Below are 22,477 nucleotides of genomic sequence, written 5' to 3' on the forward strand. Positions count from 1 at the left end.
ATAGATAATTTAGGATTAATATTTATTTTACAGGCAACTTTGTATTTATTTTAACCAGGTACAATAGCTATTAAATAGTTAAGAACTATTTAATAGCTAAAATAGTTAAAATAATTACAAATTTACCTGTAAAATAAATCCTAACCTAAGTTACAATTAAACCTAACACTACACTATCAATAAATTAATTAAATAAAATACCTATAATTATCTACAATTAAACCTAACACTACACTATCAATAAATAAATTAAATACAATTCCTACAAATAAATACAATGAAATAAACTAACCAAAGTACAAAAAATAAAAAAGAACTAAGTTACAAAAAATAAAAAAATATTTACAAACATTAGAAAAATATTACAACAATTTTAAACTAATTACACCTACTCTAAGCCCCCTAATAAAATAACAAAGACCCCCAAAATAAAAAAATGCCCTACCCTATTCTAAATTACTAAAGTTCAAAGCTCTTTTACCTTACCAGCCCTGAACAGGGCCCTTTGCGGGGCATGCCCCAAGAAGTTCAGCTCTTTTGCCTGTAAAAAAAAACATACAATACCCCCCCCAACATTACAACCCACCACCCACATACCCCTAATCTAACCCAAACCCCCCTTAAATAAACCTAACACTAAGCCCCTGAAGATCTTCCTACCTTGAGTCGTCTTCACCCAGCCGAGCCAAATTCTTCATCCAAGCGGAGCAAGAAGAGGTCCTCCATCCGGTAGAAGTCTTCATCCAAGCGGGGCAGAAGAGGTCTTCCCTCCGATTGAAGTCTTCATCCAAGCGGCATCCATCCGGAGCGGAGCGGCAGCATCCTGAAGACCTCCAACGCGGAACATCCATCCTGGCCGACGACTGAACGACGAATGATGGTTCCTTTAAATGACATCATCCAAGATGGCGTCCCTCGAATTCCGATTGGCTGATAGGATTCTATCAGCCAATCGGAATTAAGGTAGGAATATTCTGATTGGCTGATGGAGTCAGCCAATCAGAATCAAGTTCAATCCGATTGGCTGATCGGAACAGCCAATAGAATGTGAGCTCAATCTGATTGGGTTAGATTAGGGGTATGTGGGTGGTGGGTTGTAATGTTGGGGGGGGTATTGTATGTTTTTTTTTACAGGCAAAAGAGCTGAACTTCTTGGGGCATGCCCCACAAAGGGTTCAGGGCTGGTAAGGTAAAAGAGCTTTGAACTTTAGTAATTTAGAATAGGGTAGGGCATTTTTTTATTTTGGGGGTCTTTGTTATTTTATGAGCGGGCTTAGAGTAGATGTAATTAGTTTAAAATTGTTGTAATATTTTTCTAATGTTTGTAAATATTTTTTTATTTTTTGTAACTTAGTTCTTTTTTATTTTTTGTACTTTAGTTAGTTTATTTCATTGTATTTATTTGTAGGAATTGTATTTAATTTATTGATAGTGTAGTGTTAGGTTTAATTGTAACTTAGGTTAGGATTTATTTTACAGGTAAATTTGTAATTATTTTAACTATTTTAGCTATTAAATAGTTATTAACTATTTAATAGCTATTGTACCTAGTTAAAATAACATAATAAAATAAAATAAGTTACCTGTAAAATAAATATAAATCCTAAAATAGCTATAATATAGATATAATTTATATTGTAGCTATATTAGGATTTATTTTACAGGTTAGTATTCAGTTTTAAATAGGAATAATTTATTTAAGAAGAGTTAATTAATTTCGTTAGATTAAAATTATATTTAATTTAGGGGAGTGTTAGGGTTAGACTTAGCTTTAGGTGTTAATACATTTATTAGAATAGCGGTGAGCTCCAGTCGGCAGATTAGGGGTTAATAATTGAAGTTAGGTGTCGGCGATGTTAGGGAGGGCAGATTAGGGGTTAATACTATTTATTATAGGTTTATTGAGGCGGGAGTGAGGCGGATTAGGGGTTAATAACTTTATTATAGTAGCGGTGCGGTCCGCTCGGCAGATTAGGGGTTAATAAGTGTAGACAGGTGGAGGCGACATTGAGGTGGGCAGATTAGGGGTTAATAAATATAATTATAGGGGTCGGCGGTGTTAGGGGCAGCAGATTAGGGGTACATAAGTATAACATAGGTGGCGGTCGGCAGATTAGGGGTTAAAAAATTTAATAGAGTGGCGGCGATGTGGGGGGCCTCGGTTTAGGGGTACATAGGTAGTTTATGGGTGTTAGTGTACTTTAGAGCACAGTAGTTAAGAGCTTTATAAACCGGCGTTAGCCCAGAAAGCTCTTAACTACTGACTTTTTTCTGCGGCTGGAGTCTTGTCGTTAGATTTCTAACGCTCACTTCAGACACGACTCTAAATACCGGAGTTAGAAAGATCCCATTGAAAAGATAGGATACGCAATTGACGTAAGGGGATCTGCGGTATGGAAAAGTCGCGGCTGGAAAGTGAGCGTTAGACCCTTTCCTGACTGACTCCAAATACCGGTGGTAGCCTAAAACCAGCGTTAGGAGCCTCTAACGCTGGTTTTCACGGCTACCGCCAAACTCTAAATCTAGGCCTAAGCAAATTAGATAATAGAAGGGAATTAGAAAGTTATTTAAAACTGTGTGCTCTATCTGAATCATGAAAGAAAAAATTTGGGTTTTGTGTCCCTTTAAGCTCTGTGAAACAGCCTTTCACTTCCGGGTTTCCGGGGCTTGGTGATGTCATCATGCCTATGGCTCTAGTAAATAATCAGAGAATCTATAAGGAATGGACAGCAGCTTTGGTTGTTTTTTTTCTTCCTCTTGTTACTCTTCACACCTCTAAATTCTCTTAGAGGGATCTCCAGGTTTGAAGGCCTCCCCAGTTTCATGTATGTTATTTTATGATTTGCAAAAGTTCACTCTTTTCTCTCGGATAGATTATGAATTTTGCGTTATGAGCTGCTCGGTACTAACTTGCAAGTTATTGTCACCACTCACCTCTCTACAGCGCTGGTATTACAGGTTTGCAAAAACCCGGCGTTACAGAGCATGTGATCGTAAATGTCTTTGCCATTTTCCTTCCATTATCAAATTTGCTTAATTATCTCTCAATATTGCAGCGTAAAGCAAAATTTAGCTCCATACCGCACTCCAATACCAGTGCTGCGGTGAGCTGGTTTTACGTGCTTGTGCATGATTTCCCTATGGACATCAATGGGGAGAGCCGACTGAAAAAAACGTAAAGCTCCGTAACGCAGCCCCATTGATTCCTATGGGGAAACTAAATTTATGTTTAAACCTAGCACCCTAACATGAACCCCAAGTCTAAACATCTCTAATCTGCCGCCCCCGACATTGCGACACCTACTTTATACTTATTAACCCCTAATCTGCCGCCCCGACACCGCTGACACCTACATTACAGTTATTAACCCCTAATCTGCCGCCCCCTATGTCGTCGCCACCTACATTACACTTATTAACCCCTATTCTGCAGGCCCCAATGTTGCTGCCACCTACATTATACTTATTAACCCTTAATCTGCCATCCCCCAATGTCTACGCCAACTTTATTACACTTATTAACCCTGAATCTGCTGCCCCCGACACCGCCGACACCTACATTACACTTATTAACCCCTAATCTGCCGCCCCTAACATCGCCGCCACCTACCTACATTTATTAACCCCTAATCTTCTGCCCTCAATGTCGCCGCCACTATACTAAAGTTATTAACCCCTAACCCTAACCCTAAGTCTAACCCTAACACCCACTAACTTTAATGTAATTAAAATAAATCTAAATAAAACCTACTATGAATAACTAAATAATTCAAATTTAAAACTAAATATTTGAATAATAAAATATATGGGAGAAGCGCTATAAAAAAGCTGCTGGATGGGATAATATTCAAAATAAACCTCACTGATTAATATATGTGACAACTAATGTTTATAAAAGTATGTTGGGCATTAATTCAAATAATGATGAAATGTCAAAAAAATATATATTTTATATAAAAACTATTTTGTTTAAACTATAAAGCCATATTTATTATATATCCAATTCATACATATAAATATATATACTATAGCAATCGAAAAAATCAATAAAAACAAAAATAAAAATAAAAACCAACAATATATTTCTATAGGATATATAAACTAATAAATATATTACTATAGAATATATATTGTGGCCGGTGTCTATATTTATTGTAAATAAATTTCAACAAATGACCTCTCAATCTATAAAAATATGCATACACTGGTCAAAAGAGTAGCAACCTAAATCATATATAAAAATTATATTGTTAAAAATACAAATGGATGGCCAAAGGGATATCTACAATGCATTACATATAGCTAGCTCTCAAATGGTGGTAATATATGACGATTTACTGATCCGTTGCAAAGTTTCCACTAATTTCCAAAGGATTGTTACCCAGTGTTCACAATGTATATCCAAATGAAATGTCCTAGATCTTTCCAAGGGAGGGTAGGAATGTTTGTGTTGTAAACGGTTTCCACAAAGAACTATATATGTAACCGTTATTACATAGAAAAGTCCATTGGCCGTGTACATTGAAAAATATGCAGAAAATACGAAGTGTAAATTTCTGGATCGCTGTTTAAACTGTGTATGAACTCACCGAAATACGCAATACAAACTTTCTTTTGAGACACGCCACTATTAGTTATATTGTAGCTAGCTTAGGGTTTATTTTACAGGTAAGTATTTAGTTTTAAATAGGAATTATTTAGTTATTCATAGTAGGTTTTATTTAGATTTATTTTAATTACATTAAAGTTAGTGGGTGTTAGGGTTAGGGTTGGATTTAGGGTTAGGGGTTAATAACTTTAGTATAGTGGCGGCGACATTGGGGGCGGAAGATTAGGGGGTTAATAAATGTACATAGGTGCGGCGATGTTAGGGACAGCAGATTAGTGGTTAATAAATGTAGGTAGGTGGCGGCGACATTGGGGGCAGCAGATTAGGGGTAAATAATATTTAACTAGTGTTTGCTATGCAGGAGTACGGCAGTTTAGGGGTTAAGATCTTTATTCTAGTGGCAGCGATGTTGGGAGCGGCAGATTAGGGGTTTATAATTTTATTTTATTATTTGCGATGCGGGAGGGCCTCGGTTTAGGGGTTAATAGGTAGTTTATGGGTGTTAGTGTACTTTTTAGCACTTTAGTTATGAGTTTTATGTTACGGCTTTGTAGCGTAAAACTCATAACTACTGACTTTTAGTTTACGGTATGGCTCTTGACGGTATTGGCTGTACCGCTCACTTTTTGGCTGCCCAGGCAAACTCTTAATACCGTTGCTATGGAAGTCCCATTGAAAAAGGAATTTTTGAAAGCTGCGGTAGTTACGTTGCGTTACAGCCAAAAAAGTGTGCGGTACAGATATACCTGCAAAACTCGTAATACCAGCGGTAGTGAAAAAGAGCCTTAACGCTGCTTTTTCACTCATACCACAAAACTCGTAATCTAGCCGTCTGTTATTTAGTGGCTCAGCAATAATATAGGAACTAGGGACTTGTGAACCTGGAACTACTGGAGAGGCAATTTAGCGATGTTTTCTCATTGCCATGATCCTCTTTTGACAAGTTAAAGGGACAGGAATCCCCCCCAAAAATATTTAATGATTTGGATAGAACATACAATTTCAAACAACATTCCAATTTACTTCTAATATCAAATGTGCTTTATTCTCTTGTTATCCTTTGTTGAAGGAACATAATTGCACTACTGGCAGCTAGTTGAACACATCTAGTTAGCCAAACACAAGAGACAAATGTGTGCCTGCACCAATCAGCAGCTAGCTTCCACTGATGTAGCATATGTGCATATTCTTTTATAACAAGGGATACCAAGATAACAAAGCACATTTGAAAATATAAGTGAATTTAAAGGTTTATTAAAATAACATGCTCTTTCTGAATCATGCGAGTTTCATTTTTAAAGAGGGAGACCCCTGCGTATGTTTAATATTACGCCTAATAGAAATCAAACTACGCTGTTTTTAGTGCACTGTACCTTAAATTTACTGTAATTTTCCTATGCATATCCCTTCTTTTAAGTATATAAAGGTGATGCATATATTACAACAGCGCTCAAACCAAATCATTAATTAAAAAAAAAAATATATATATATATATACTGTATATATATATGTGTGTATATATATATATATACATATATATATATATATATATATATATATATATATATATATATATATATATATAAAACAAATTAATTAAGTGTTGAAATAAAAACAATTAAAAAACATGAATTGTTAAATCGCATTTAAATTTGTAACTTAAAGGGACAGTACACTGTAAAATTGTTTTTATATTAATGTATTTTCAATGACTTGTTATACCAGCTGCAGAGTATAAAATGTATGATATGTTGCATGTTCAGGTTTATTTGTGTATATGAAGTAGCTGGTTTTGTGCTTTTAAACCACAGCCTATTACAATGGGTTGAGTTTCAGGTAATATCAGATCTCATTATATTATCACTTTGTGTACACACACTTGCTTCCTTATCTTATAATTGTCTGGAAAACTAAAGCTCAATACTTAGAGAGAACAATGGAAAATTATCATTTTATTACATAACTATCCTGCACCCCACTGTGAGTGTAACTTCTTCTGCTGGCTGTGTTTACTTAGGCTATTCAATAGCTGAGACTCCAGTATCAAAACTTTCAGTATAGGTTGGGAAACCACATGCTAAATCAGCTATTCGAAAGGCCAAAATAGGGGTAAAAGAGCTACTTGTAAACAATTTAATACACTCCAGCAGGTAAAATAGATTATTGGGAACAATTTCAATGGGAGAACATTTTTGGGTGAACTGTCCCTTTAATAGTTCTGCAAAAATGTATTTTACAGAAAAATAAAAATGTATATTAAAATAATGCCAGAAATAACCCCATTTTAGGCACACATTAGAAATATTAATACAACTACACTGCTCATGCAAAACAAAAAACATTGTGAAATGTGTACTTATAATACAAAATTCAATGCATATTGTTTTCTATATAGTAAAAGTAGTTTCCCCAGCTGTGCTAATGGCCTGAACAGCTGAAAGTTCCCTGCAAAATCTGGCGTATTCTCTAAACATTTTCCCAGTGCAGATCTCACTGTTTTAATGCAAACTAGAAGGTGGTGTCACTGTATCAAAATGCTCAAAATACTTATTACCCTCATAGAAAAACATATGCATATGAAAATCGAGATGAATGTAAGATACAAGGTAATCTGATTTGTATTGGCTAAGAGTATTGACATTTTTGAAGTGTCCCCCCCCAGCTTTCTGATAACTTAACATTCCTTACTTTCTATGGGAGACATCTCACAACACACAGGGGCTGCCCTAAGTAACTTCTCTAAAAAGGGGGCTATTCTTGTGAATGATGAGATGTCTCACATAGAAAGTAATGAAACTCGCTGTAAGCTCCACAACTAATTTTTACACATCTGATCTAGCAAAGTTAGTGAATTGGACTTTACGTCACACTAACTTATGTTTTGCCAATGTTTGCTGGCAAGTTGCTTCAAAATTAATCTTATTGCCCTGAAAGAAAAAGTCATGGGGCTCCATTTATGAAGCAGCTAACGCTGCTTCAGAGTCCCATCGTTTCAGGCTCGCCTGAAACAGAAGTTAAGAAGCAGCGGTCATAAGACTGTTGATTCATAGCATGTGCGCCACCTTTTAGGTAGAGGATTGAAATCATCCTGATTCAATACGATCGGGATGATTGACAGCCCCTGCTAGGGGCCAATTGTCTGCCAGTGAGCAGGGGTTGGCATTGCAAAAGCATTTCCCTTTGTAGACCAAGATTTAAATTCTGTCTGTGTTTCAAGATAATTCCTACCTGATCTCCCCTTTTTATATTCCAACCCTGCCCTTTTACTCTAACCATTTGCTTCTCAACAATCCTCTCCAGTCAAAATAAAATCCCTTGAAGTAACTCACCAATTTGGAATGAAACAGAACTGTATTGAGAATTAAACATGTTGGCAGACCAAGGCCTAGTTTCCATTGAGGTGGTAAAGTTTGGAAACTGGTGGTAAAATAAAAATTCTTCATAGACTTTAATAGAGATAAATGTTTTTACCACCAGTTTCCACAATTAACCACATCAATGGAAACTAGGCCTAAGAATCCCCTCCATTACAACCTCTAGAGAAATAGCCCGTTGCTTGGCATACCAAGGGGAGGGTCACTACCCATCCCTAAACTCTGATTCCTTACACCCCAACATATGAGTCATCTTTATGGCACACCTACTGCTATGTTCTGCTGTACAGTTTCCCCTAGCTCTTTCCATCCTTTTAACACCCAACCTCAAGCCACCAACATTTCATGCCACATGGTCTCTACAACTTGCCAGGGCCCCTAAAGGGTTGTTACTTCCACCATGCCAAAGCAAAACAATGCACTCAACTCAGTCACAAAAAAGGTAAGCCTTTATTGCTTACAGGGAAAATACGCCAGACTCCTCCTCTACCTAACTTGATACCTATCCCTATCGTGTCCAACAGCTTAACCTGTTTAACTTTTTCATATGCCACACTCCTATTAAATCATTGTTCTTGCAATTTTGTCTTTGATATGATAAAAATGTAATAAATGCAGCTAGATAAATATTTCTGGTTCCTATATTGTCCTAGAGGCTTGAGTAACTAAAATGTATAAAAAGACAATTAATATTTTAGCAATTGGCCTGTCAAATCCAGGGAGTCACTTCTTACAGAGCTTTATTTCTGGCCCATTTTTGGATTATTTTACATATTTTTTTGTACACAGCCACTCGTATCTGGCTTCTAAAAGTATGTGAGGAGCCCCATCAATATGGCTTTTGTCAAGATGTAAATAAAGTTGTATAACCCTTTTTAATGATTCAGTTCCATATAGTAATATGAAACAGAATGTTTACTTCTCTCTTTAAAGTTATTCAAATCTTGAATGAATCTAAATAGCTGCACCATCTTGGTCCCAGTATTTCAATAAAATAAAGACTGTGAAAATTCCCAGATATTTTCTTAATGTTGCAAATTATTGAAAAAAATATTTTTCAAGTTTAAGTTATTAATTTATACAGCTAGTTTACTTACAATGATTTAATTCAACAATATTTGTTGGGACCTTAAATCCATCTATGAGCGAAAGGAATAAGGATATTGTGCTTAGTGCTTAGATATTGTGCAAAGTGTATTGAAAACCCATGCCTGTTTTGGGGATTGTATCTGAGAATATTGTTTGTTGTTGAATTTATTTCCCTGCATATTAAAGAATATGTTGTAGTCTCCTAATGTATTCTGTTTGGGTAACCTGGGGGATATTGGGAACATCTCGTTGCATGCATATATAATGATCCATTTTAATAATTGTTTACAAATATTTTCAGATTACACATTTGTATATCCTTAACCGTTTCAAAACCATAGGAAGATCAAGGAATTTGTTTACAATTTTACCACTGAGCAGAAATCCTGCTTACATTATTGTATGTACTCCTACATATTATATATAATTAGTCTTATAATAAATTTAGTAATCTAACAATGTTATGAAGTTATGGATACCTTAAAAAATAATATAGACAGATAGAAAGATTGAGAGATAGATGCCTTTACCATCAATGATTTAAAATTAATATGTGAGTGTAGATCTTTCTTTCTTTGTTTATTTTTAATTCTTTCCCTTTCTTTCTTTCTTTCTTTCTTTCTTTCTTTCTTTCTTTCTTTCTTTCTTTCTTTCTTTCTTTCTTTCTTTCTTTCTTTCTTTCTTTCTTTCTTTCTTTCTTTCTTTCTTTCCTTCCTTCATTCCTTCCTTCCTTCCTCCTTCTTCTAACCCTCCCTCCCTTCCTTCCTTCCTTCCTTCCTTCCTTCCTTCCTCCCTCCCTTTCTTCCTCTTTCCTTCCTTTATTCCTCATTCCATCTTTCCTTCCTCCCTCCCTTTCTTCCTCCTTCCTTCCTTTATTCCTCATTCCATCTTTCCTTCCTCCCTCCCTTTCTTCCTCCTTCCTCCATTCCTTCCTTCCTTCTTTATTCATCCTTCCAACTTTTCTTCCTTCCTCCCTCCCTTCATTTCTTCCTCCTTCCTTCCTTCCTTCCTTCCTTCCTTCATTATTCCTCCTATGTTTCCTTACTTCCTCCCTCCTTTTCTTCCTTCCTTCTCTCTTTATTTTCTGTCTCTCTTTATTTCCTTTTTTATTTCCTTTTGAAGTGGAAACAACTGTTACTTACTAATGTGTTGTGCAGCTAACAATGCAGACCTACAGTACTTTGTATATGCCCCCCTACTTCTCAAAACAGATTGTTCTATGTGTTTGTAACAGGGATGATTTATTCTGTTCTTTAATAATTGCAATAAATATGTTCAAGCAGCAAATGGTTACTTACAGAGATAAAGAAAAGAGACCATTTTTGTTGAGCCTATATATGTGTATATTAGTATATGCATAGATAATGATACCAGCCAGATACAGGCACCTCATCAAGTCTAAACTATAAGAAATAAGAGTAGATCAGTGTATCCTAATTATAAATGTCAAACACTGGTTTTACATTACTACAGAAAAAAAGTTACTGTTCTATATTGTTTTGAATATGTAAATGCCAAAGTTGTAAGTAAAACAAAAAAGAGCACCTCATGGTGCAAATATCCAGACTCAAAATATTTCCAAGGGGGTAATAGTCATGCAAAATGGATACTCGCATAGAGATTTGCACTGTAAGGAAGTGCAATCAACGCAGGTTGGGCTTTTTAGTCTCCAGCTGACTGTTTGCCAAGTGGTCTCCCAGGATTCTAAAGAAGTTGCTGCCTCTCTGGAGTATGGTATTCCAGTCTCTTCAATGAAATGAAGAGAGCTCCTAAACAAAACAAAATATATTCCCAGTGATTTGCACAGATAAAATGGGTACTCACATGGAGGTTTGAACTGTAAGGTAGTGCAAACTGCGCAAGCTGGGCTTTGCAGTCTCCAGCTGACTGATTCCCATTAAGTCTCCAAGGGTTGAAGGTCTGTTGCTGGTTTTCTGTAAAAAGTGATTAATAACTCCAGAGGCATAAGGCAAAGAGGTTAATTGAAAGCAATACATGTGAATAAACTGCTTAAAAATAAAATGATTTAATAAAACAGATAAAAACACATGCAAGGTAAATATCACCTGGATACACATTTTCAACCACTAGAGGGCAGTGAAGTATATATAAAAAAATATTACAATAAATAAACACTATCTAAATACATATACAATCTAACTAATATGTTAAAAACAATATTATACAGTATTATGAAATAGATGTAATTACAGCAAAGCAATTTAACCAAACATGTTCGGTCAGATATCATATTCATACATAATTAAACCATTTATAGCATATTTAGTAGAATACCAACCAGTTAATTTCTTTATTTAACCTATTGGGTTCTATAGTATTTGATTTGAATATCCAAAAGACCTCACGTTGTTTCAACAATGTTTCCCTATTACCTCCCCACCTAGGTGTGTCAACCTTCTCAATCACTTGAAAGCGTAGTTGATTTATCTGGGGACCCTCATGTATAAAATGTGCGGCTACTGGTGCAGTTAATATTCCACAACTAATATTACTCTTGTGTTCATTCATTCGATCTCTGACCCATCTTGTGGTCTCCCCAGCATAACCACCCCCACATGGGCATTTTATCAAATAAATAACATAAGAAGATTTACAAGTTTAATGTCTGTTGTGGAAAAACGTGTGACCAGTGAGAGGATGTGTAAAGTAGGGACCCTTAATGACCGAACCACAGTTCACACATCCAAAACAGGGAAGACAACCAAAGTTTTTCTTGGCAATGAATGTTTGTTTCAAAGATTTACTGGAACCTATGTCAGCTCTAATTAGACTGTCTCTCAAATTACCACTTCTCTTATAAGCAGGCATAGGGTAACTATTAAATTCCTCAACCTCTGTAATACAGTAACTAACAAGATGCCAGTGTTTGTACCTTTTAATATATTTTTAGATTGGTTGGAAAACTCTGAGACAAAGGCCAATCTTTTAGGTTTAATTTTAGGAGTCTTAGGTTCTTTAAGTTTTTCCCTGGGGATGGCATCCACTTCTGTGACAATTTCATCAATAAGTGTAATGGAATATCCCCTCTCTAAAAATCTATCACCCATTTCCTTTAGTCTCTTTAGGACTACCTCATTGTCAGAGACAATTATTTTCACCCTCAAAAGTTGGCTACGGGGTAATGACTTAATAAGGGAGGGCTGATGTGAACTGGTATAGTGCAGGAGGCTATTCTTTCCTGAAAATATCATTACTAAACCCTGATCCCTTCTTTCTCACTGTCACATCCAAAAAATCAAGACTTATCTCACTCTATATCAGTTTGAACTTGACAAAGTTAGTAGCCAAATTTAACTCTTCCACAAAGTTTTCCAGGGTTCCAACGTTGCCCAACCACATGCCAAAGATGTTGTCAATATAGCGCCACCAGGTGGCACCATATTGCCAAAACATCACATTCTCAAAGACAAACCTCTCTTCAAATAAATTCATGTAAATATTAGCATAGTTGGGGACAACATTGGAACCCATGGCAGTTCCCTGTAGTTGTTGAAAGAAACAATCCTCAAAAAGTAAGGGTCCCTATTTTACTATGGAACCCAGTGGGTTAAACAAAGAAATTAACTGGTCGGTATTCTACTGAATATGCTATAAATGGTTTAATTATGTATGAATATGATATCTGACTGATTACATGTTTGGTTAAATTGCTTTGCTGTAATTACATCTATTTCATAATACAGTATAGTATTGTTTTTAACATTAGTTAGATTGTATATGTATTTAGATAGTGTGTTTTTTTTTATTGTAATATATTTTTTATATATACTTCACTGCCCTCTAGTGGTTGAAAATGTGTATCCAGGTGATATTTACCTATAGTGATAAAGGGGAGGTATTAGACCTAATTAAGTAATGTCATCAATATTCAAAATGACTATAAAGGGAGGCAGGGCAGTGTTAGTAGGTATCACATGAATAAGGGGATTGCCCCAAAATGTTGTGTGCTATAACCTTGATCCCCATGTCTACTCAATAAAGGAATTTTAACAAGCCATAAGAAACTTTTTTGTTGCTTTTTTACTCATCTGTGTAGCCACAGTTGGAGGCCACAAAGTTTCATCACAGATGGATTAGACTAATGCACAGCATGCATACACACATTTAAAATGGACAGTACAGGATTGAATATACCTTTTAAATGCACTCAGACATATGTGTGTACTAAATATGTACCAAGCAAGCTTTATTTAGATCTTTGAAATGTCTCTTATGTTCGCTACCTTAAGAAGCACACTGCCATGCAATGTTCCTAGCCAAGTCCGTGGCCGCCCAGCTGCACAGGGATTCTGTAGGCCTTGCGCACTGACAAAAGAAGTATGAAATAAAAGAGAAATATTTCAACACCCTGCGCACCAAAAATTCACTCAATCATTCACAGCACAGAAAGTTAGTGGCAGGGTCATCAGCAACAGTGGTGGGATCTATACAGGGAAACTCCAACCATAGGACACTGACATTGGCAAACCTGAAGAGTGCTGACTAGACATGTGCATGGCGAAACAATTCAGTTCGGTTCGGATTGATTCGGATTTTTTCGAATTTCAGTTCGGAGCGATTCGAATTCGGAAAAATTTGAATCAGTTCGGTTCGGATTTGTTTTGGATTCATTCGGATTCGAATAAATTCGGTTCGGATTTGTTTTGGATTCATTCGGATTTGAATAAATTCGGCTAGATTCGGTTCAATTCGGTTTGGTTTGAAAATTCAGAATTTAGGTAAGTGTTAGGTGGGATTAGACTAGTATTATGTACTGTACATTAGGTGTAACCCATAGCAGAGTGATATAACCTAATATACTGTACAATACTAGTGTAATCCATGGCCATCCGAATCTACCGAATAAATCTGAATAAATCTGAATAAATCCGAAGTAATTCGGATTTATTCGGTAGATTCTGCACTATTTTTATTCGGAGATTCGATCCGAATCTCCGAATTTGCCGAATTTCCGAATCGAACCGAACCAAATCGCACATGTCTAGTGCTGACTTCATCTTCATGGAACCAAAGGCTATCAGTGGGTAAGTATACTCTATTTATCTGTTTCACATGCATGCTATTGTGCTAGTGACATGACAGAGGCAGACATTTGGACAGAGGAATTGAGCCCAGGATTTTAGGGACTTGGTGCTTTGTAATGGAAGATTTAGTCATACATTCATTTTTAAATGTACATGTCTTAGTTTTCAATTAAGGTAAGTCTTTGGTGGAAAGATATTCTCTGACATATTCTGCAATGGATTAAATTACTGAATGAGACACATCAAGCAGATGTGGATAAATTAAGGAAAACATATTTTGGACAACTAAAAGGTATATGTTATATAATGACAGGATGCAAATTTAGCCCTGCACTACCTAGTGATTTATATGTACAGCTAGCACAAGACAAAACCACAAAATGTGGTACATGACAGTTTTTTCCCCACTAGAATCGCCCAAATAAATAAAGAAGTCACTCCAAAAAAACACGATTCATTTTTATTACTAAAATGCTTGATGTAAGACAAAAAATATTTTTTATAAAAGTAAAAACATAATTCTACACAAACACAAGTCGTGATTTACGTTTTCTAAAAGGAAGAAATTAACCATAAAAGTATTTTTTTTAATAAGTGCCTGAAGGATTGCACAATATCCAGTACACATTGAAGTAACTGAATTTGCCTATTTTGATGTTTAAAGGGACAGTCTAGTTAAAATTAAACTTTAATGATTCAGAAAGGGCATGCAATTTTAAACAACTTTCCAATTTACTTTTATAATCAAATTTGCTTTGTTCTCTTACCTAAACCTAGGTAGGTTCAAATGCTGATTTCTAAGTCCCTGAAGACCGCCTCTTATCTCAAGGCATTTTAACAGTTTTTCACAGCTAGAAGGGGCGTTAGTTCATGTGTGCCATATAGATAACATTGTGCTCAAGCACGTGGAGTTACCTAGGAGTCAGCATTGAATGGCTAAAATGCAAGTCTGTCAAAAGAACTCAAATAAGGGGGCAGTCTGAAGAGGCTGAGATACAAGGTAATCACAAGGTAAAAAGTATATTAATATAACCGTGTTCGTTATGCAAAACTGGAGAATGAGTAATAAAGGGTTTATCTATCTTTTTAAACAATAAAAATTCTTTAGTAGACTGTCTTTAAATTATTATGCACACATTTTTATTACGTGGTATATGTTCTCAACAAATGTTTCTCGCATGTCTGTAAAACTTGGTTCCGTTTCCGTACACACATCATATTTTGTAGGCTCAGCTTGAACGTCCAGGATCTCATCCTTTTTCACATCTACAAATGTTAAACAATGGGTTAATGTCATATTTGTATTCATTTTAAAGACTTTTAATAGTCTTTAAAATGACCTTTATCAGCAAACACTTGTGCCTTATCAAAAGGTTGCTCTTCATCAATTAATTTGTACAATTCTCAAAAAGTTAAATCTGAAGAATTAGCTGAAATGATACATTTTAGGATGTTTGCAAATAATATTTCTCCTTTTTATACATTGCAGTTCTGAATTTCTTTGAAAGGGTTATTAATAACCTCATGCATACAATAGTTTTGCAAATGAATAATATGCATGGAGCCCCACTCTGGCGCAGTAGAGTTTTGTTTCATTATTGCCAAAGTACAGTAGAAGCTGGAATTTCCTTCATCTCCACTCTCTTTGTTGTCTCCGCCTGGGGGATTCAAACTGGGGTGAAGCGTCAATCCACGAGATTCACTTTGGTGGATGCCGGAGAATCCGTGGAGCTCTCTACCAATCCTCTGACATCCACCCCAAGAGAAACTTGTGGATTGATGCTTCTCCCCCTTGACTCCCCAAGAGATTGGAGATGGGGGAATTTCAGCTTCTACAGTACTTTGGCAATAATGGACAAAAAAATCTATAGTGCAATTTGCTGGCAGTGGTGGTCCGGTAATGGAAAAGTACTCTCATTTATTTGTTAGTAAAAGGATTAGGTAGTATAGATCAGCTAGCAGTTCATAGATATTAGTACTTAGTTAAGAATTAAAACTAAGTAGTTCCTAGTTAATAAGAAATTGTTAAAAGGTAGTAGGTTAGATTTGTAAATAGTTATTAAGAAATATTTAATAGTTATTATTATTATAATACTTTATTTATGAAGCGCCAACATATACCGCAGCGCTTTCCTGGGATACAATTCATTTAAATAAAACAATGATATAAAACTTGTAAGAGACAGGATACAATTTACAAATACATACAGGAGGAATGGAGGGCCCTATTCCCGTGGTAACTTACAATCTAGAAATAGTTATAAGGTTAGATATGTAAATAGTTAATAGTAGTTCATATGTAGTAGGATATAGTTGTTAATAGCTAATATTTTACAGACCTTCATCCTTTTTTATTTCTTTCTGCTTAGATATGTTTACATCTATGTAAATATAATTTTTTAAACAAAATGTTAATTACCAAAAATCCGCATTCACAAATAAAAATAAAAATAAATGTCTATATCTGTTGTCTTAAATATCAAGTTACCTGAGGAATTGGATATCAGTATAGTGAAATATGGTATTTCTGGCACAAATGAGTCCTGAAAAATATGGCTATAATCCAGAGTATCTGAAATACAAGGTAAACATTTTTTGTAGCCAAACGTTTTGTACATAATTTGACAATGCACATTCTAAAAAATGGTTTTTACCTGCTAAACGCTCATCTTTGCGGTGTACATTTTTTCCAATATTTGCAGAATAAAAGGGAGACACAGAACCCACATGAAAGGTATTTGATGGGTCCTCAGAACAAATATTAATCTGTTGTGAAATGTCAGAAACTGGATTTTTCAACTTCAAAGGGTTTAGGAAATATTTTTTATACTGTTTAAATTTTGGTTGCTGAATTTTTTAACCCCTTAAGGACAAGGCCACTTTTCAATTGTCTTACCCTTAAGGACCAAGGCTATTTTACATTTCTGCAGTGTTTGTTTTTAGCTGTAATTTTCCTCTTGCACATTTACTGTACCCACACATATTATATACCGTTTTTCTTGCCATTAAATGGACTTTTAAAAGATACCATTATTTTTATCATCCTATATAATAAATGGCCAAGTATGTTTGTCAGATGCAGTCATGCGCAGTAGAGACTGCACGTGACAAACATACCTGGCCGTTTGGATCCTGACACTCAGCACTCAGCACAGAGCAGCAAGACTGAAGCGGAGTGTCAGGGAGCGTGGCCGACGGGAGCGTTGTGATGGGGCGTGACCGGGCGCGACAATGGGCGTGGTTGGACGCAACAAGGGCGTGGTCGGGCAGGTGTCGCCGTGGTGGGGCGTGGCTGGGCGGGGTGTTGTGATGGGGGTGTGGCCAGAGAGGCAAAATCTTTCAATCAAGACAGAACCAGAGAGAGAGCAGGAGAGGGGGTGGAGAAGGGCCAAAGAGCGGGGGAGAGAGCCAAAGGCGGGGAGCCAAAGGGGGGGGAGAGCCAAAGGGGGGGAGAGCCAAAGGGGGGGGGAGAGAGCCAAAGGGGGGGAGCCAAAGAGGGGGGAGAGGGAGAGAAAAAGAGGGGAGAGAGAGCCAAAGAGGGGGGAGAGAGAGCCAAAGAGGGGGTAGAGAGAGCCAAAGAGGGGGTAGAGAGAGCCAAAGAGGGGGTAGAGAGAGCCAAACAGGGAGGGAGAGAGCCAAAGAGGGGGGAGAGAACAAAAGAGGGGAGAGAGAGAGCAAAAGAGGGGAGAGAGAGAGCAAAAAAGGGGAGAGAGAGAGCAAAAGAGAGGAGAGAGAGCGCAAAGGAGAGGGGGGAGAGAAAGCAAAAGAGAGGGGGAGAGAAAGCAAAAGAGAGGGGGGAAGAGAGAGCAAAAGAGAGGGGGGAGAGAGCAAGGGGTGGGACCACTGTACTGCAAAAAATGGCCCGTGTACACGGGCTTTAGTACTAGTATCTTATAATTTACTATAAAAAATATATAAAATATGATGAAAAAATTGAAAAAACACACTTTTTCTAACTTTGACCCCCAAAATCTGTTACACATCTACAACCACCAAAAAACAACCATGCTAAATAGTTTAAAAATTTTGTCCTGAGTTTAGAAATATGCAATGTTTACATGTTCTTTGCTTTTTTTTTTTAACGTTATAGGGCAATAAGTACAAGTAGCACTGCTATTTCCAAACCAATTTTTTTTTTTTTCAAAATTAGCAATAGTTATGTTGTAACACTAATATCTGTCAGGAATTCCTGAATATCCCTTTACATGTATTTTTTTTAGTAAACAACCCAAAGTATTGATCTAGGCCCATTTTGGTATATTTCATGCCACCATTTCACTGCCAAATGCGCTCAAAAAAAAAAATTGCTAACTTTTTCACAAACTTTTTCACAAACTTTAGGTTTCTCACTGAAATTATTTACAAACAGTTGTACAATTATGGCACAAATGGTTGTAAATGCTTCTTTGGGATCCCCTTTCTTCAGAAATAGCCGACATATATGGCTTTGACGTTGCTTTTTGGTAACTAGAAGGAAGCTAAATGCCACTGTGCACCACACTTGCCTTATACACAGCAGTGAAGGAGCATATTATGTAGCTTGTAGGGTTAATTATTACTTTAGTGTAGTGTAGTAGACAACCCAAAGTATTGATCTAGGCTCATTTTGGTATATTTCATGCCACCATTTCACCACCAAATGTGATCAAATAAAAAAAAAATTGTTAACTTTTTCACTAACTTTAGCTTTAGGTTTCTCACTGAAATTATTTTCAATTAGCCTGTGCAATTATAGCACAAATGGTTGTAAATGCTTCTCTGGGATCCCCTTTGTTCAAAAATAGCAGACATATATGGCTTTTGCGTTGCTTTTTGATAATTAGAAGGCAACTAAATGTTGCTGCGCCCCATACTTTTATTATGCCCAGCAGTGAAGGGGTTAATTAGGTAGCTTGTAGGGTTAATTTTAGCTTCAGTGTATAAATCAGCCTTCCATCTGACACATCTCACCGACTGATCCCTCCCGAACCCCCCTCAAACAGCTCTCTTCCCTCCCCATCTCACAATTGTAACCGCCATCTTAAGTACTAGTAGAAAATCTGCCAGTACTAAAATAAAATAATTTTTTTTAATATTATTTTTTATATGTAATTAATTCAGCAGTGATAGATCCCCCCTTAGCCCCCAACCTCCCTGATCCCCCCCATACAGCTCTCTAACCCTCCTCCTTCTACCTATTCTCCACCATCATGGGTACAGGCAGCTGTCTACCAGTACCCAATTTGCTCAAAATTAATTGACCAGTTTGGTGAAACCCTTAATTTTCTGTAGTGTAGCTGCCCCCAACCCGCTACCCTCCCAGATCCCTTTAGAATTTATTTCCCACCCTCTTTCTCCCTCTACTCCACCTCCCTCTACATCTCCCTCCCTCACCGGACTAAATGGAGCATGGGCGCGCACGCGCACGCACACGTGTATGTGCGCACGCCCTACGCGCTGCCGATCACTTGCGCGCTCTGATCCGGAAGTCCCTCCAATGATGGGCCTCCCACCCGCCTCCCTGCTACAGTCTCACCCACCAACGATCAGCACCATCGCTGGCCGATGCAGAGAGGGCTACAGAGTGGCCCTCTCTGCATCGGTGTGCCAAAATAGGTATTGCATTGATGCCTCAATATCGAGGCATCACGGCAATACCTTGAAAGTGGCTGGAAGCGATTAGGATCGCTTCCAACTGCTTTAAACCACTAACGACATACAGGGTACGTTGTTGGCCTTTAACGACCAGTTTGTGTATGACGTACCCTGTACGACATGTGTTGTTAAGGGGTTAATTATGTTCTTAGCTTCTATTTTTTTACCTAATTATTTTTTCTTCCTTAAAACCTTCCTTTTGGTGTTGGAAATTATTTTCCAACATTACAGAACAGATTTCACATTCTGTGCAGTCAAATTGACAATATCTGCGATGTCACTCCACATGACATCTCTTTCATGTGAATTCTTCTCTCCTTCATTTTCTTCGGGGTAAAGCGTGATGCCACCATGGCCATATTTTTCAAGACTAATTGGATTTAAGGAAGTGGTCCAATTTATATATATATTTGCATGCAATTAGTAAAATGTGTTAAAAATTCTCACTGGCTGTTAATACGGATGATAATTTAATTTATGTTAAATTCAGTTTTGCACTGAATTATGGTTGATGTTCCTGTGTACAAGTCCTTTGTTTCCATATCTGATATTGGTGAAGCTGGATTTGAATTGCTGTACTAACCCTCATATTCACCAGACCTTGCTCCCAGTGACTGTTACATTTTCCCATGTTTAAAGGATGACTTGTGAGGAACACATTTTTTGCAAGCATTGACAGCTGTGCTTTTGGAAGACATAAAACGGTTACAACATTGTTTGGAGTGTGTTGAGCTAAGAGACGGTTAAAGGCACAGTTAACACCATGTAATTACAAGACATTTCTGTTGTCAAGCTATACAATACATTATCAACCACATAAAAATTAAAAAAATAAAACAAATAGTGCTTGCTGCAAGTATTTTTCAACAGCCAAACTCACTACCTTATTTGGAAGAGCCAATCTGCAGACCACAAGGATAGCCACAATTATAATGTTAGTATAAAGTGAATTATTTTACAGTTGTTATCAGCTACAGCCAATTAAAGGGACACTGAACCCAATTTTATTCTATCATGATTCAGATAGGGCATGCAATTTTAAGCAACTTTCTAATTTACTCCTATTATCAAATTATTTTCATTCTCTTGGTATCTTTATTTGAAATGCAAGAATGTAAGTTTAGATGCCGGCACATTTTTGGTGAACACACTGTGTTGTTCTTGATGATTGGTGGGTAAATTCACCTACCAATAAACAAGTGCTTTCCATGGTCTGAACCAAAAAAAAGCTCAGATGCCTTCTTTTTCAAATAAAGAAAGCAAGAGAATGAAGTAAAATTGATCATAGGAGTAAATAAGAAAGTTGTTTAAAATTGCATGCTCTATCTGAATCAAAAAAGAAAATTTTTTGGTTCAGTGTCCCTTTAAGGTCAGCAGGGTGCATTGAGAAGTAAATAACTTCAATTTTTAGTACAAAAATTACATGAAAGGGGGAGAAATAAATAATTAAAGTGCATATTCTGCTTTGTGCTGAACATTGGAATTTGAAATAAAAATAATGGCACACTTTCAAATAAAAAAACAAAAACAAAAAAAAAAAACATGGAAATTCCAAAAAAATTATTTCCTGAACTAAAGAAAATATAATAGTACTATATTATTATATTTTGTGGCTTGGGAAGTTTAATTTCAGAATTACCATTTGAATATTATGAATATTTGATTAGTAACTTATACTCTGTAATTAGCATAAGTTTTTTGCCATTGGATCTTTCCATTTTTATTGTAAACAAATGTATATTTGTGTGTTTGTATAGTGTGTGTACTACACATATATGTTTCTGTGTGTGCTTGGTGTGTATTGTGCTAGATTGTGTGTGCAGTGCATATAGTGCATGTATAGTGTGGGGATTACATATTTGTGTATGTATTTGTGGTGCGTGTATTGTTTGGGTGTGGTGTGTAATGTTTGTAGTCTGTGTGTAGCGTGATGTGGTTATGTGTATTGTGCATATTGTTTGAAGTGTGAACGTCCAGTGTGTGTGTTTGGATGTGTAGTGTGTGTGTATGTGTTGTGTATAGAAATTCTGAAATAAAACTTGCCCACCAAAATATATTATATATATTTTTTATTAGTATTATATTATATTATACAATTCTGTTGGGTGGGGGGGGAGAATTTCAGAAGATCCATTTCTATTTGATTGGGAAAAATGTGTTTGTCTGGTGTTTGTGTCAGTATGTGTAGCGTGCAGTATTTGTGCATAGTGTGTGTGTTCTTTCTTAGTAGTGTGCATATCGTGTGGATGTGTTGTATATGTGTTGTGTGGAGTGTGCTCATGTGTACATGATTATGTAAAAACATAGGTGCCCTGTACAGAAACAAATCCTGCCTCAGCCCTACAGTAAAGGAAAAGATTGTACAGCAAATGTTGATGCCAATCATGGATTATGGGATGTAGTATATGCACCTGCACCGCAAACTCACCTAAATAAACTTAATACACTGTATAACTCGTTCTGCCGCTTTGTGCTACAATGTAATTACAGGACCCACCATTGTGACATGCTAAAAGAACTAAACTGGCTGTCACTGGAATCCAGACGCACCCTCCATATTTCCAGCCTTGTGCTTAAGAGCTTTTCTGGGAAGCTCCCACCCTACCTGAGCCGAATGCTCTCTCCAGCTGTTCCCACATCCAATAACCTCCGATCCAGTACCAGAATATTATTTAGCTTGCCTCAATACAAAAAGAAAGCAGCTCAATCTTCCTTTTCCTACAGAG

The sequence above is a fragment of the Bombina bombina genome, chromosome 4 (assembly GCF_027579735.1).
Source record: "Bombina bombina isolate aBomBom1 chromosome 4, aBomBom1.pri, whole genome shotgun sequence".
NCBI lineage: Eukaryota > Metazoa > Chordata > Amphibia > Anura > Bombinatoridae > Bombina > Bombina bombina.